The sequence below is a fragment of the Penaeus japonicus genome, unplaced genomic scaffold (assembly GCF_977035675.1).
Source record: "Penaeus japonicus unplaced genomic scaffold, GWHDUDI00000001_assembly GWHDUDI00000009, whole genome shotgun sequence".
Lineage (NCBI taxonomy): Eukaryota > Metazoa > Arthropoda > Malacostraca > Decapoda > Penaeidae > Penaeus > Penaeus japonicus.
In genome coordinates, this window is record NW_028234411.1 from 13,708,408 (window position 1) to 13,720,907 (window position 12,500).

Here is a 12,500-nt window from a genome sequence, read left to right on the forward strand (position 1 = left end):
CTTTTCGCCATCTTTACGCTTTCCCTATTATCCTTTACACCATTAGGATCTCTTCGTCATCCTCTGCCCCCTACATCAACTGCCTGTTCGGGCCTCCTCGGAATGCCTCCGCCGCGCACGCCTAAGCCTCCGAGCCACTAAACGAAGAAACAATGCGGAGGGGAGGTTTTAACATTCGGCGATGGGTTTTATGAGGGAGGCTGCCACACGGCGAGATGTCCGATGGCGCAGCGAGGCCTAGGCGAGGAGTCAAAAGTCGAAAAGATTGGGTTCACCTGCAGAAGCGGGGAGGTTGAAGGAATGGCAAGAAGGCCGAGATTCAATCTTCCAATGGCGAAAACCAAGATTACGGCAACGAGCGGGAAGAGTCCTACGGAAACCGAAGATCAAAGTCTGCAATGGAGAGTGTTGACGCTGTTGCGACTCAGTGCTGCCCACGAGGCCCAAGGTATTGTGAGTGTAGATGTTGTCGACCTGTGTATGTTACGTAAACACATGATTGTGGTGTAGGCCAGGTAAATACACGACGGTGTTGTAGACCAGGTAAATATGCAATAAATTCCGAGGTGGCGGTGAGGGGAAGCTTGGTAATAACGGGGGAGAAACGCCAGTAAATGTTGTGGAACAAAAATAATTACTCCAGCAGAGGCAGGGGGAAGATACGAATGCATATAATAATGTAATCATGCATAAAATCAATGATTGCTTGAGGTATTTTGTAGATTACTTGGAAAATAATGTGGGTACAGATAGCAATAAGATGGATAAATTGTGTCGGCTTTTCGTGCCAAAAATCGGAAAAGCAGAAGCTCCCCCATTTCTTGTCAACGTGCATGGGAGGCGCCCTCGCCACAACCGGCGGCGCCTTTGGGCTGCTCTACACTGATGTCACCACGTCAATCGACGTCATGGCTCTCTATTCCACAACATCAAAGAATCTACAGGTCGTGAAAGCGGAGCGCCCGCTATCAAAGCACGAGACTTTCGCCTCTACAAGAACATGACGGTCGGCGCCCTCCTGACCCGACCAATTTATTACGACGGGTATAAATGATTGAGATAAAGGTAACGACACCGAAGTATATCCCACCCCACGGCCGATCTCATCGCGCCCTATACACTGGATTTATTGTCACTAGCTTAACTACCATCTACCCTAGTTAACCCTCGTTTAGAAGACACTATCGCCGGGAACAAATGGCCGCTTGGGGTTGCCTAATCACCTCGTTTGTTAGTTAAAGTGATTACTGCCTAAATATGAAGGGATGTGCATCTTTGCCGGTTTAGATGCTTGATTACCTTATTGTAATGTAACTGATGGGAATGATTGCATAGGACATAGCTGAAAAATAATGAAATTATACTTTCATCATTCCAACCACTGCAGAGAACGAGTGAGTTCCACACTAGTTCTGGTCAGCATACAAGGAGGGGGGAAAGTCTGAGTATCTTTTGCAGGTGACCTTATCTTAAAAGCATAAATAACCGATCAAGCAACTGCAAACGCATTGATGATGATAGCAGTAACTATAATAACCATGGTCTAATAAGCCAGGCAAAATATATAAGAAATGAATATGTAAATAAATAAATATCATGACATATATGACAAACAAGGGCCAGACAAACGGCAACCTAAAAACTACAAGGGAAATTCTGCGGAGTTGAAAGTCCTAAACTAAGGAGCCTCGTTTACGCAACCCACAGATTCCCCCTGGCAACCCTGATATAAGACGGGCCTGCAATAAACAAGAGGGTAGAGTTATGCCCCAACATCAATACTGGGTAAACTGAAACATTTTAAGACTTGAAGACGGGCCGGAGTAGAGGCTGTTATCTTGATGCTGGTCTTGCGGGGAGATAACTAACGCTGAGGTGATCTTGGCTGCAGCTGTGGTTGCAAAGCAGACAAGAGAGCAACTCTGCCATTAAGAGTTTTATTGATGGAGTAAAATCATTTCAGCCATTTGCGAAATGCGCCTTCGGTACACAATAAAACTATGATTGCAGCAAGTCTCCTCCACGCTCGGAAATCTTGAGTGCCATTTCAGCAGATCAGTTTATAAAGCAATATATATTCGCTTTCCTCACGTGCAGTTAACAGTTAAGGACATTAGCCCGAGATGGCCGGGTGTCGTCGACGTTACTGCGTGATAACATAAAACCTCGACCTGAGTCTTTCTGATAACAAACCCTATTCCATAAGGTTTCTATGCGCAAGCTTTTGTAAGTCGATTCCTGAACTTTTCATGCATTTTTCTCTTATAAAAGTATTGTGTCCCATTTAATTGTGATAGTCCTTATACTTTCGAGTTGTTTGACGAAATTATAATTGTCAGAAAAAAAAATCCTTTTGGAAGATAAATGATTTGCACACCTGTCTCGTATTGTTATATTAGGACAGATCATATACATATTTCACTGATGTGATTAATAGTATTATCATCTAATTCCTCGTCTTATTTCAGCGTGAAAGAGAGTGAACCGTGAGAACTGAGGCGAACAGAGAAATCTAAGGAAACATTCTGGCTAGCATTGACTTGACTGGTGTGACGAGGACACCAGAATGAAGGCTAATTTTGGACCTTTTTATCTAGTGGCGTCGACGGCATCTCTCGTTTTATTTGTTACGTCCCAAATGTAGCGTGAAACAGACTAGGACAGCCAGGCCGCGATGTTGGAGATGGGGAGATGGGAGGGGCTGGGTAGGGCTAAGGGAGAGGGGACCCAGGGGCGGGGGGAGGGGAAGGGATGGGGGATGGGGAAGGGGAAGTGCTGAGGAGACGGGAGGGAACGCCGTGGCAGGGGGGAGAGAGGGTGGGGAGATAGGGAGAGGTCGGGAGGGAGGTTGGGCGGGGGAGACTTTTGTTGAGACTGTGAGAGGGTTGGGGTTGCTAGGGAAGAGCGGGAGATATTGACAGTCTCGAGAGAAGGTCAAATAATATGGGTCCCGGAAGAGCGAGATGACCAAGGGGCATAAGGTCTCCGGGGACGGGAGCTGAAACCTCGCCTCGAAAAGAATGTGTTTTGAGGTGAAAATGAAGAGGCCAGGCTCGGCGGCGGAAGGGGGGCCTGAGGGAGGCACAAAGTACAAGGGTTAACCGAAGATAAAGAAGAGGAAAACCGGTCGTTGGCGGAAGAAGTGGCCTGAAGTGGCGGAGGGCAGTTGGGGGGAGGAGCGAAGGGATGTGTGTGAGTCAGCGTGTTATGTCATCGCTAAGGAGCCCCGCCCCCTTTTCACGCTCCACCCATCACAGGACTCGCCCATTAGCCACGCCCAAAAGACTAACAAAACGCACACCAACATGCGACATACAATCATCCCAACAAAACTTTGCCGATAAAAATGATGAGTAACTCGACTACATAAATTCCGTCACCCCCCTTGACCTTCCTTGACCTCCCTCCGACCTTATCCGAAACAAGAAATATAACCTCACACTTGCAATTATCCCAACAAGACTTTTTTGGCACGAGGGAATTTTTAATCAGAGTCGATAAGATTTACAAGGATATTCAAGGAATAAATCGGGACCTCATCCCCCCTCTTAATCCCCGGCCAAGCAACAAGGCAAGAAAAGCATGGATTCTCAATATGCATACGTGGAACGGAAACCCATCTCTCCCGGCTAAATATAACCCCCATTTGTACATCCTCCTAAAATCTAATCTAATAACAGCGCGCTTTTTGCCGAGGCGAGGTAAATATATACAAAGTTTTTTTCTTCTTCTCCTCGTCTTATTTTCCTGATGTTCCTTAAACTTACCGACCCTAATCTTCCTGAGGTGACTTGGTACTCCTCCATATTGTATGAAGGTCGCAACATTATACACCTTTAAACCTACCTACCCTACCCCTCCTCCGGCCCCAGCAGCCACACCACCAGCTACAAGACACTAGCTTTGTACACGAAAAAAAGCCTCGGTATCAGGTGACACTTCGGAGAGCAAAATCTGTACAACACACGAACACTTGTACACCATCAATACAAAAAGGCCTAAGCTCGAGTGCTGCTGATACGTTACGACAGCAGGCCTAGCTATGTGAAATGCTCGCCGCTGCCAAACCCTTTTTAGCGACATTACAAAGCGACTGTGTGTACATGCCGGACACGAGAGCAGGGATGCGCACGCCAGGGCTTCTCCGCTGAGGAATTTGAATATTAATGAGGTAAAAACTAAAGTGAAATAAATCGCCAGTGTCTAGAATATTTGCTAGAAACAGGTGCTGAATCCACTTACGCGACTCGCTCAAGTACATCGGAAAACACTTGGGGTACAACGAGAAACATTCACAACTCTGTATGGAGAGCACAACACCGAAAGAATTACACACACACAAAACAAGAGGGAGGGGCGTAGGGCAGGAGGGGGGGGGGTCTGGGGAGAGGGGGGAGTGTGATGATGAACAGAGTCGGGTAGAAACGAACAGCGAGACGAACAGTAAGACAGAAGAAGGAAGGGAAAGCAGTGAAGTCATCAGAGACGAATGCGAAAAATGTTGATGAATAGTGAAGACAGCGGGAGCATTTAATGGCAGAGCATTCAACAGAGCGGATCGGCCACTCTGCTGTTCCATAATGAATCCCTCCATGTAGCAACTTGGCAGACAATGGCAGCGACGATGATGACGATGATGAGGGCGACGGTGAGACAAAGGCGCGTAATTTGTGGACTCGTCATTAGTATTCGTGATGACGTCAGAGGCTGTCAATCACCATTAGACCAGTCAGGTTGAAGGCCACAGTTGCCAATTTTGCAACTTCACACAGCGAACCAACTGCTACTACTCCTACCATATATGTGCGATTGTCGTGTCGCGCAAGACCTCCCATAGGCGAGAACACCACTTCAGCTTCTGCAACGCTCTCCCTTGCAATCTGTTTCAGACTCATCGCTTCCAAAAGGGTGGTCTGACAGCCGAAAGCACAATCGATCTAACATAGGGTCAATATACAGGCGTTAATGCTTCCGAAGGATCGAAAAGAGACGGAGAAAAAAAATGAAGAGACAAATTGTATCGAAAACCAATATCTCTACAGCCAGCAGCGCCTCATATGCATCGGAAGCCTAATAAGCTAATAATAAGTCCAATTAGCATAACTGGTGTGGTAGGACTTGGACTGTGTCATCCCGGCGATGAGCTAGCAATCACACGTAACGATCTCCCCTTCCCCTCCGCCGCCCCGGACTTATCGCCGCCGCCGCCGCCGCCGCAGCGCCAGTACTAACAACAACAACAACAACAATAACACAAAAAAAAGCATCGGCGGACTGTCCCCCACGCCGCCACCGCCGCCGCCGCCGCCGCCGCCGCACCATAAAATCAGGCGTGATCAGCGCGCCAGGTAGCGGCCCGGCTCTCTCCGGGTTCTCTCTTAAATTGACAGGCTTCCGCGAGCCTTCCCAATAAACTGGGCATTAACTGACATGGCCAGAACAAAACCACTGCCGCTTTATAATTAAATGTGTGATGTTGCAAAGCGAGCCCCCGGGCCGTCCGAATATATCAAAGTAGAATTGGACAGCGCAGCCCACCGTCCACCTCCCGCTCGCCTGGCTGCGGCGGCGGGGGCGGGCGCCGGGGGAGGGGAAGGAGCGAGGGGAAGGAAGGGGAAAAGGAGGAGGAAATGGAACACGCGCTAAATGAGGAGGGACGGTAACACGCGGGAAAAGAATATGGCGTGAAAAACTAATGTTCCTTTTTAACCAAAGAGGTAAACATTAAAAGAGTAACTTTATTTTCTACATAGGGAATGGATTAAGAAAGGCGTTAGACTCAAGACAAAACGACCGTATGTCACTCCAAGATCAAATGCATAGAGAGTCCTTCCTGTAAACAATAAATATGTGCATCTTATTTGGAAGATTCAAACTTGGACAAACTGAAAGCGCCAGCTGGAAACGGCACAACGCAGCTATAAACTTAACAACCTGATGAATGTAAATGTTGATGAGAAGGTTATGTGATGTGCTAGAGGCTCGGGAGCTGGACACAGAACCAATAGAAAGAAGGGGGTGGGGAGAGACGCGGACAGAAAAGAGGATGAAGTTAGGAAATGACAATGAGGGTAGAGCTGGAAGATGAAAAAGATGTGAAAATGAAAATGGTAAAATGGGAAAGACGATTTGTAGCGAAGGAAGGAGAGAGGGAGATGGAATAAGAGGCTGGAGACCTCAAACATCACCAAGCCTGCAAGCACCACCTGAGAAGTCTCAACCAACATGCAAATCTGCTACCATCTCTCTCTCTCTCTCTCTCTCTCTCTCTCTCTCTCTCTCTCTCTCTCTCTCTCTCTCTCTCTCTCTCTCTCTCTCTCTCACACACACACACACACACACACACACACACACACACACACACACACACACAATGGGTTCCAGGAAAGTAACACACACACACACCTTGTCTGTCTGTGTCCGGCGGCATGTGCACATCGTACATCAAAATACGAATTAACTGTGATGTTCCTTTCATGTTTTACGAGCCTTGTATCACAATGGATACAAACACTTTTCAGTCGACAGACTCGAGTATATAAAATCGTAAAGGAATCGCGTGAAAGATAAAACTATTACTATAATACAATAATAAATATAAACCATCATAAATGCCTCATGGCCAAAACAAAACACGAATGCTATTCGACGGGAGAGAGAGAAAAAAAATCAGTTTTATCCCGGAGACGAATATTTTATTCGCCAAGATCGGAGTTACGTCATCCGTGCCCACCGCGAGTCTCGGTCTTAAAAAAGGGAGAGTGATATTATTCATTTCTAAAGCTTTGTCTTTGAATCAACGAGACAAAAGTACTTTTCAGACAATGAGATGTGTCGTTTGTTTGTTTTCACGGTAAAATTGATGCTGCTAACGTGGCTTGTATATATTATCTATCTTTTTCTTCTGGGAGTTAACCGAGTCCAACAGATATTCAACTAGTAAAGTGCGTTATTATGACGATTTGAGTGTTTTTAAGGGTATCATACCTTATACGTTCATTTACCACGCTGCGAATCTTGACTAGGAAATGGGTAATACATAAATCAAAGGCGCCTCGAATACGCTCATTAAAAGTCATCACCACAGCCGCACCATAGCAACGGCCGATCACTTCCTCGTCCGGCCAGAAATGGGGCAATAATGCGAGTTCCTTGAGCAGGTCTCGGCGCAACGAGGTTACTGCGTGGGCGTCGGACTTCGTCTTTGATGTGCTGCTTAAGCCCCTGATGCAGTCGACACTTAGCTGCGATGGTTAGCTTGTAAGTCTCGGAGACTCGGGGCTTATGCCGGTGAAAGTCGAAGCTTTTGCAGGTTAGTTCAGCTCGGTCTCTCACGGGGAGCAGAGGCTTAGACGGAGCACTTCGGATCACAGATTAACACCGTCTGTCTTCTTTCAGTTCGTTCGCAACTACATGCAGAACATATCAGTAGCCCCATGTTGTAACAGGAAAGTATTTAAATTACGCAGTTCGTTTATACAAATAAAAAAAAAATCAGAAACAAGAGAAAATATGACGTGGGCCCTTCCTTCTGAAACAAGTTTTACTTTGCAATATAAGGTGAAACGTTTAGCTCAGATCAATGCTCATCACCGTTATCAGTTCCATCTTTGCAACCAAATGCATTTAGCGAGGGAATCTGGAATCTTACTAAATATCATAAAGACGTAGACGGCAGGAAATAATCGAAACTGGACGTAGGCTAGGCGTGTTATGTTACCTGATTGTGGATGACGTTCGAAAGGGCGTCAAGAGAGTGGAGAGTAACCACCTCGCGGTTCTCTTATTAAAATCACCCACTCATTACCGCTCTAAACAACTCGCATTGCATCTAAGTGGCCGACAGCGAAATCTCTCGAGTTTGCATCCCTTACTTGAGGCCACCTCCTTCTACCTTCAACCTCCCTGTATTCCTGCCAGACAGACCCCTTCGCCCTCCCTGGATGGTCCCGCAACCTCCCACCTTGGACGACCTCCTGCCTCTACGCCTCGTCCTCCCCGAACAGATGGTGTGTGTGCGCGTCGGGCAGCGTGACACGTCTTCTCCCACGTGGTTATTAGCCTTCTTATTATGCTTTAAATCAACCCAAGGCCAGCAAGCAGCAAGCAGGAAGGGGGAGCATAACTCACAAGTAGGGAGACGTAACTCCCGCTGCTTGCACGCATTACTGTTGGACAGCAGGTGGCAGTTCCTGAGAAGCGGATGAGCGTGAGGTAAAAAGGGAAGGCGAGTGAGGGCGGCGGAAGGCGGTGAGTGAAAGGGGCGAGGAGACGGACGGGAAAGGATACTAAACTCAAGGATAGGCGAGGGCAGTAGCACAGAACGGATCATCCTTCTCACGAAATCAGGATGGATGTGACGAACACTCATAAATGGTAAAAGAAATAATAAAACCATGAGAATCCAAATAGCCGGATCGGGCAACAACGCAACATATCCATTAGTCCTTTATCATTGTAATGTTTATACATGTTTATATTATTTAGCCAGACAAATTTCTGGCAGGTGTATGACTGGAAAGAATTTACGCGACTTCCTTTCCGGACTGAGATCAACTCCCTCTCCAGCGAAGGTGTACACCCTTACACAAACATGTACGCACGCACATGTGTACACACTCACCCGTCATCTTGCAATTAATGGATGATAAATTCAGACTTCCTTCGCTCCTACGATACGTACATGCAATTACCGGCTAAGAGGGCGATTCTTGCACGGCGCACATGAGCTACATCCCGGATCCCTCGTCAGTCGGGCTGGTCATGCAGCGGATCAGCGGGTCGAGTCCGATGCCAGACGACCCTTCCGGACGCCTACGGGTAGACTTGGGAACACGGTGATTGATGCTCGGTCTGCAGGTGTGACACCCGGCTGATGATTCATGTGTGAATGCTAATTCGCCCGAATGCGATGTCGCTCTCAGCCCGTATCGCTCGCTCGCTCTCTCTCGCAAGCAAGCAAGGAACCTCACTCTTAATATATACAGTTATATCACTTTCTTCTCCTTCTCTATCATTATTTCCTTATTAGAACACCCTGATGAAGTCATCATTGCTATACTTGTTAAGTAATCTAAATAACAACGTCGTAATGGCGAGGAGAGAGAGATTGGGGTAGTCGCTTAATGGCCCATTGAGAAAAGTACACTCATATGCATAACCCATCGAAGTTCACTACACATAAACAAAACAGTTCCCATCATCTATTCAACCTTTTCCCATCACGAGAAGATATTTAACACACTTTTCCTCCCACATCTTTAGCCTTCCGGCTTTCGCAACCCCAGAACCCACCACCGTTGCAATTTTTCCTTCAAAGTTCTAGTTCTAACTGCAACCTACCGCAACCCTTCGCTGTTGTTTTCCTAAGTTCCTGCTTCAGCAACCCCTGAATCGATGTTGGTGTATCTTTTTTCATTCCTGCTCATGCAACCCCAGGACCTTCCATTCGCTGTTGTTTTCCCAAGTTCCTGCTTATGCAACTCCCAACCCCAGTGCAAGGTGAATCGTCGCCGCCCGTCACATCGCGGGAGAGAGTTACAAGGGAACTCCCGCTTGGCTCAGACGTGTGAAAGCGCTTGAACAAAAGGCTGAATCATCGCCACTGGGTACAAATCTATTTACGTTTTTAGTTCAGATCAAGGCTAGTTAAAAAAAAGTGTCCATTCGGTATAGGAAGTCACCGAGTTATGAGCACCCGTATATTTTTTTCATGCGTGAATGTGTGTGTGAGAAGGGGAGTGGAATTGTACATGTGTGTGTGTGTGTGTGTGTGTGTGTGTGTGTGTGTGTGTGTGTGTGTGTGTGTGTGTGTGTGTGTGTGTGTGTGTGTGTGTGTGTGTGTGTGTGTGTGTGTGTGAAAGGAAGAGGGGGAAACAGACAATGAGAGAGAGAGAGAGAGAGAGAGAGAGAGAGAGAGAGAGAGAGAGAGAGAGAGAGAGAGAGAGAGAGAGAGAGAGAGAGAGAGAGAGAGAGAAGCGAGGGGAGAGAGCACCATTCCATCACATGGTCGTGCATATTAATGTGCATATTTACCTATGCACTTTTGATGCGGTTGCAGAGGTGCTTGTCAACATCATGATAAAAGAATGCACCGGGAAAGGGAGGAGGGATGATGAGAAGACGAAATTAAAATCAAGGGAAAAAAATATTACTAACACGTACATCCGACAATCAAATTTAGATAAAAAGAGGAGAAAAAAAAATTATCCTACCGACAAAACTTAAGAGAGAAAAGAAACGTTAAACAATAATCCAAAAAAAAAAAAATCAAGATTACATTAAAGCAAGAAAACGAAATCCAATAAACCGAGAAAGAAATACGTAAGAGAAAGAAAAACACGAAAACCGCGGCTTTCCCGGTTAACTGAAAGCCGCGAAATCCTGTCGGCGCGGAGGCAACAACAGCGCTATCCCTAACTCGGTGAATGCATACATTATCTCGCCATGATTAATTATTGTCTTGCTTACAGCCTGCAGAAGGCGTGGCAGACGGCCTTTCCCTGACCAGCGGCGGAGCGACCTGACTTTACGGCCACATCCATCCTTCAAGCGGTGATACTATCAGGGCTCAGGTGAAGGGCGCGGCTCTCCTGCGGGAGGGAAGGCGAGAGGGACACGCAGGGCTGTGGGTGCGGGCACGGGGGAGGGGGGAGGGGGGGTGCAGGTTAGGGCGCCGGACTTCTGAAGCTAATGGATCATCCTTCTCACAAGGGCGCGAGGCCTAGAGGGAGAACAAACTTATGGTTTCCCCTAACTTCTCTTTCTCTCTCTCTCTCTCTCTCTCTCTCTCTCTCTCTCTCTCTCTCTCTCTCTCTCTCTCTCTCTCTCTCTCTCTCTCTCTCTCTCTCTTTACTTTCTCTCTCTTTTCTTTTTCTCTCTTCTTTCTCCCTCTCCCTCTCCCTCTCCCTCTCCCTCCCCTTCCCCCTCTCCCTCCCCTTCCCCCTCTCCCTCTCACCCGTAAGTTAACCTCTTTTAAAAGGCACATGCTGAGTGGATGAGCGAGATATCGAGACGGACTGAACCTCGTAAAAAAAGAGCCTTAAGTGGGTCATCGTTGAAGGGAGAGGGAAAAGGTGGAGTGGAGATGGGGTGGGGTGTGGGGGAATGGGGGTGGCAGATGTGCTTCTTCAGAGAATGGGGGGTATGTATGGGGTAGTGCTGATAGGGGGGTGGAATGGCCCCCATGTACTTCAGGAAGGAAAGAAAGAGAGAGGGGGTAGGGATGTGAGGAAGGGAGGATGGGAAAGAGAGAAAGAGGGAGGGAGGGAGGGAGGGAGGGAGGGAGGGAGGGAGGGAGAGAGAGAGAGAGAGAGAGAGAGAGAGAGAGAGAGAGAGAGAGAGAGAGAGAGAGAGAGAGAGAGAGAGAGAGAGAGAGAGAGAGAAGGTGGGAGGGAGAAGAATAAAGAAATGGAGAGAGAGAGGAGAGAAGAGAGGGAGAGAGAGAGAGAGGAGGAGAGGGAGAGAGAGAGAGAGAGAGAGAGAGAGAGAGAGAGAGAGAGAGAGAGAGAGAGAGAGAGAGAGAGAGAGAGAGAGAGAGAGAGAGAGAGAGAGAGAAGAAGGGGAGAGGGCGGGAATATGACCCTCCATTCATGCATGCATAATGACACAAGCACGACGCAACACTGCAACATCGCTGGTCGTCTGTTGCAGCGTGACATGTCCGACCTGGTACATGCAAATGTTATGTGGCACCCGGGGAGTTGATGGATAGATGGATGGTTAGTGGCTGGATGGATGGGTGGGCGGAGTGCCCAGCTGGATGGGTGGGCGGGGAAGCACACACAGCTGGGAGGATAAGCTAGATTTACATGTTTTATTGCTGCACGCCTGGATAGGTGGGTTGAGTGATGTATGGATGAACAAGTTTATGAATAGAGACGAGGTGAAAAACACAACACTAAAACATATGGAGCATAATATCAAAATATGAACGGCTCAGCCCACAGGTGGTTCGGGCAGAGGATGGATGTCCATGTCGACATAAAAAAGGGAGTTGTTTGCAAATACAGAGAAAGTTGGCCGGAGATATGAGCGCAACGTTTGTTTAATTGACAACTGGTCCGCGTGATTGACAGGTGGGCCGGATGATGGACAGGCAAACATGTTCATTCATGGGAGAATGAAAGGAGAATAGACCCGTTAGCGGCGCAAAAACCTGATGAATTGCTTAGTGAACGGGTGGTCGAGTGAACACCCGTATTAGCGACGTTTAAAAGCGGTTTAGGGCATTTCCAAAGCCAGGTCCCGGTTGCCCGTATATGGCCTTGCCCTTCACACGCAAGCCACCAGCAAACTTGGGAAATACGTCCGACGCCTTCAAGATGGTCGTTTGTACAGCCGAGATAATAAGCTACAAAACAGGTCCTGCAAACACCTCGTATCGCGGCCAGTTACGGCGCGAGTCAATCATAGGGACCGGTCGTCTAAACGCACCGAGAGACAATTATATACGCATTTTACCCCTCTTCCATTTTTTTTATACGGTTAGTTTTTAATTA

The 12,500-nt window shown here is 47.6% G+C and overlaps 1 protein-coding gene across 1 annotated transcript in view; it reads right to left on the reverse strand.

Annotated features, from left to right (window-relative positions):
* Positions 1-12,500, reverse strand: part of LOC122255433 (protein tiptop) — a 354,466-nt gene that overhangs the window by 176,798 nt on the left and 165,168 nt on the right. The window lies entirely within an intron of this gene.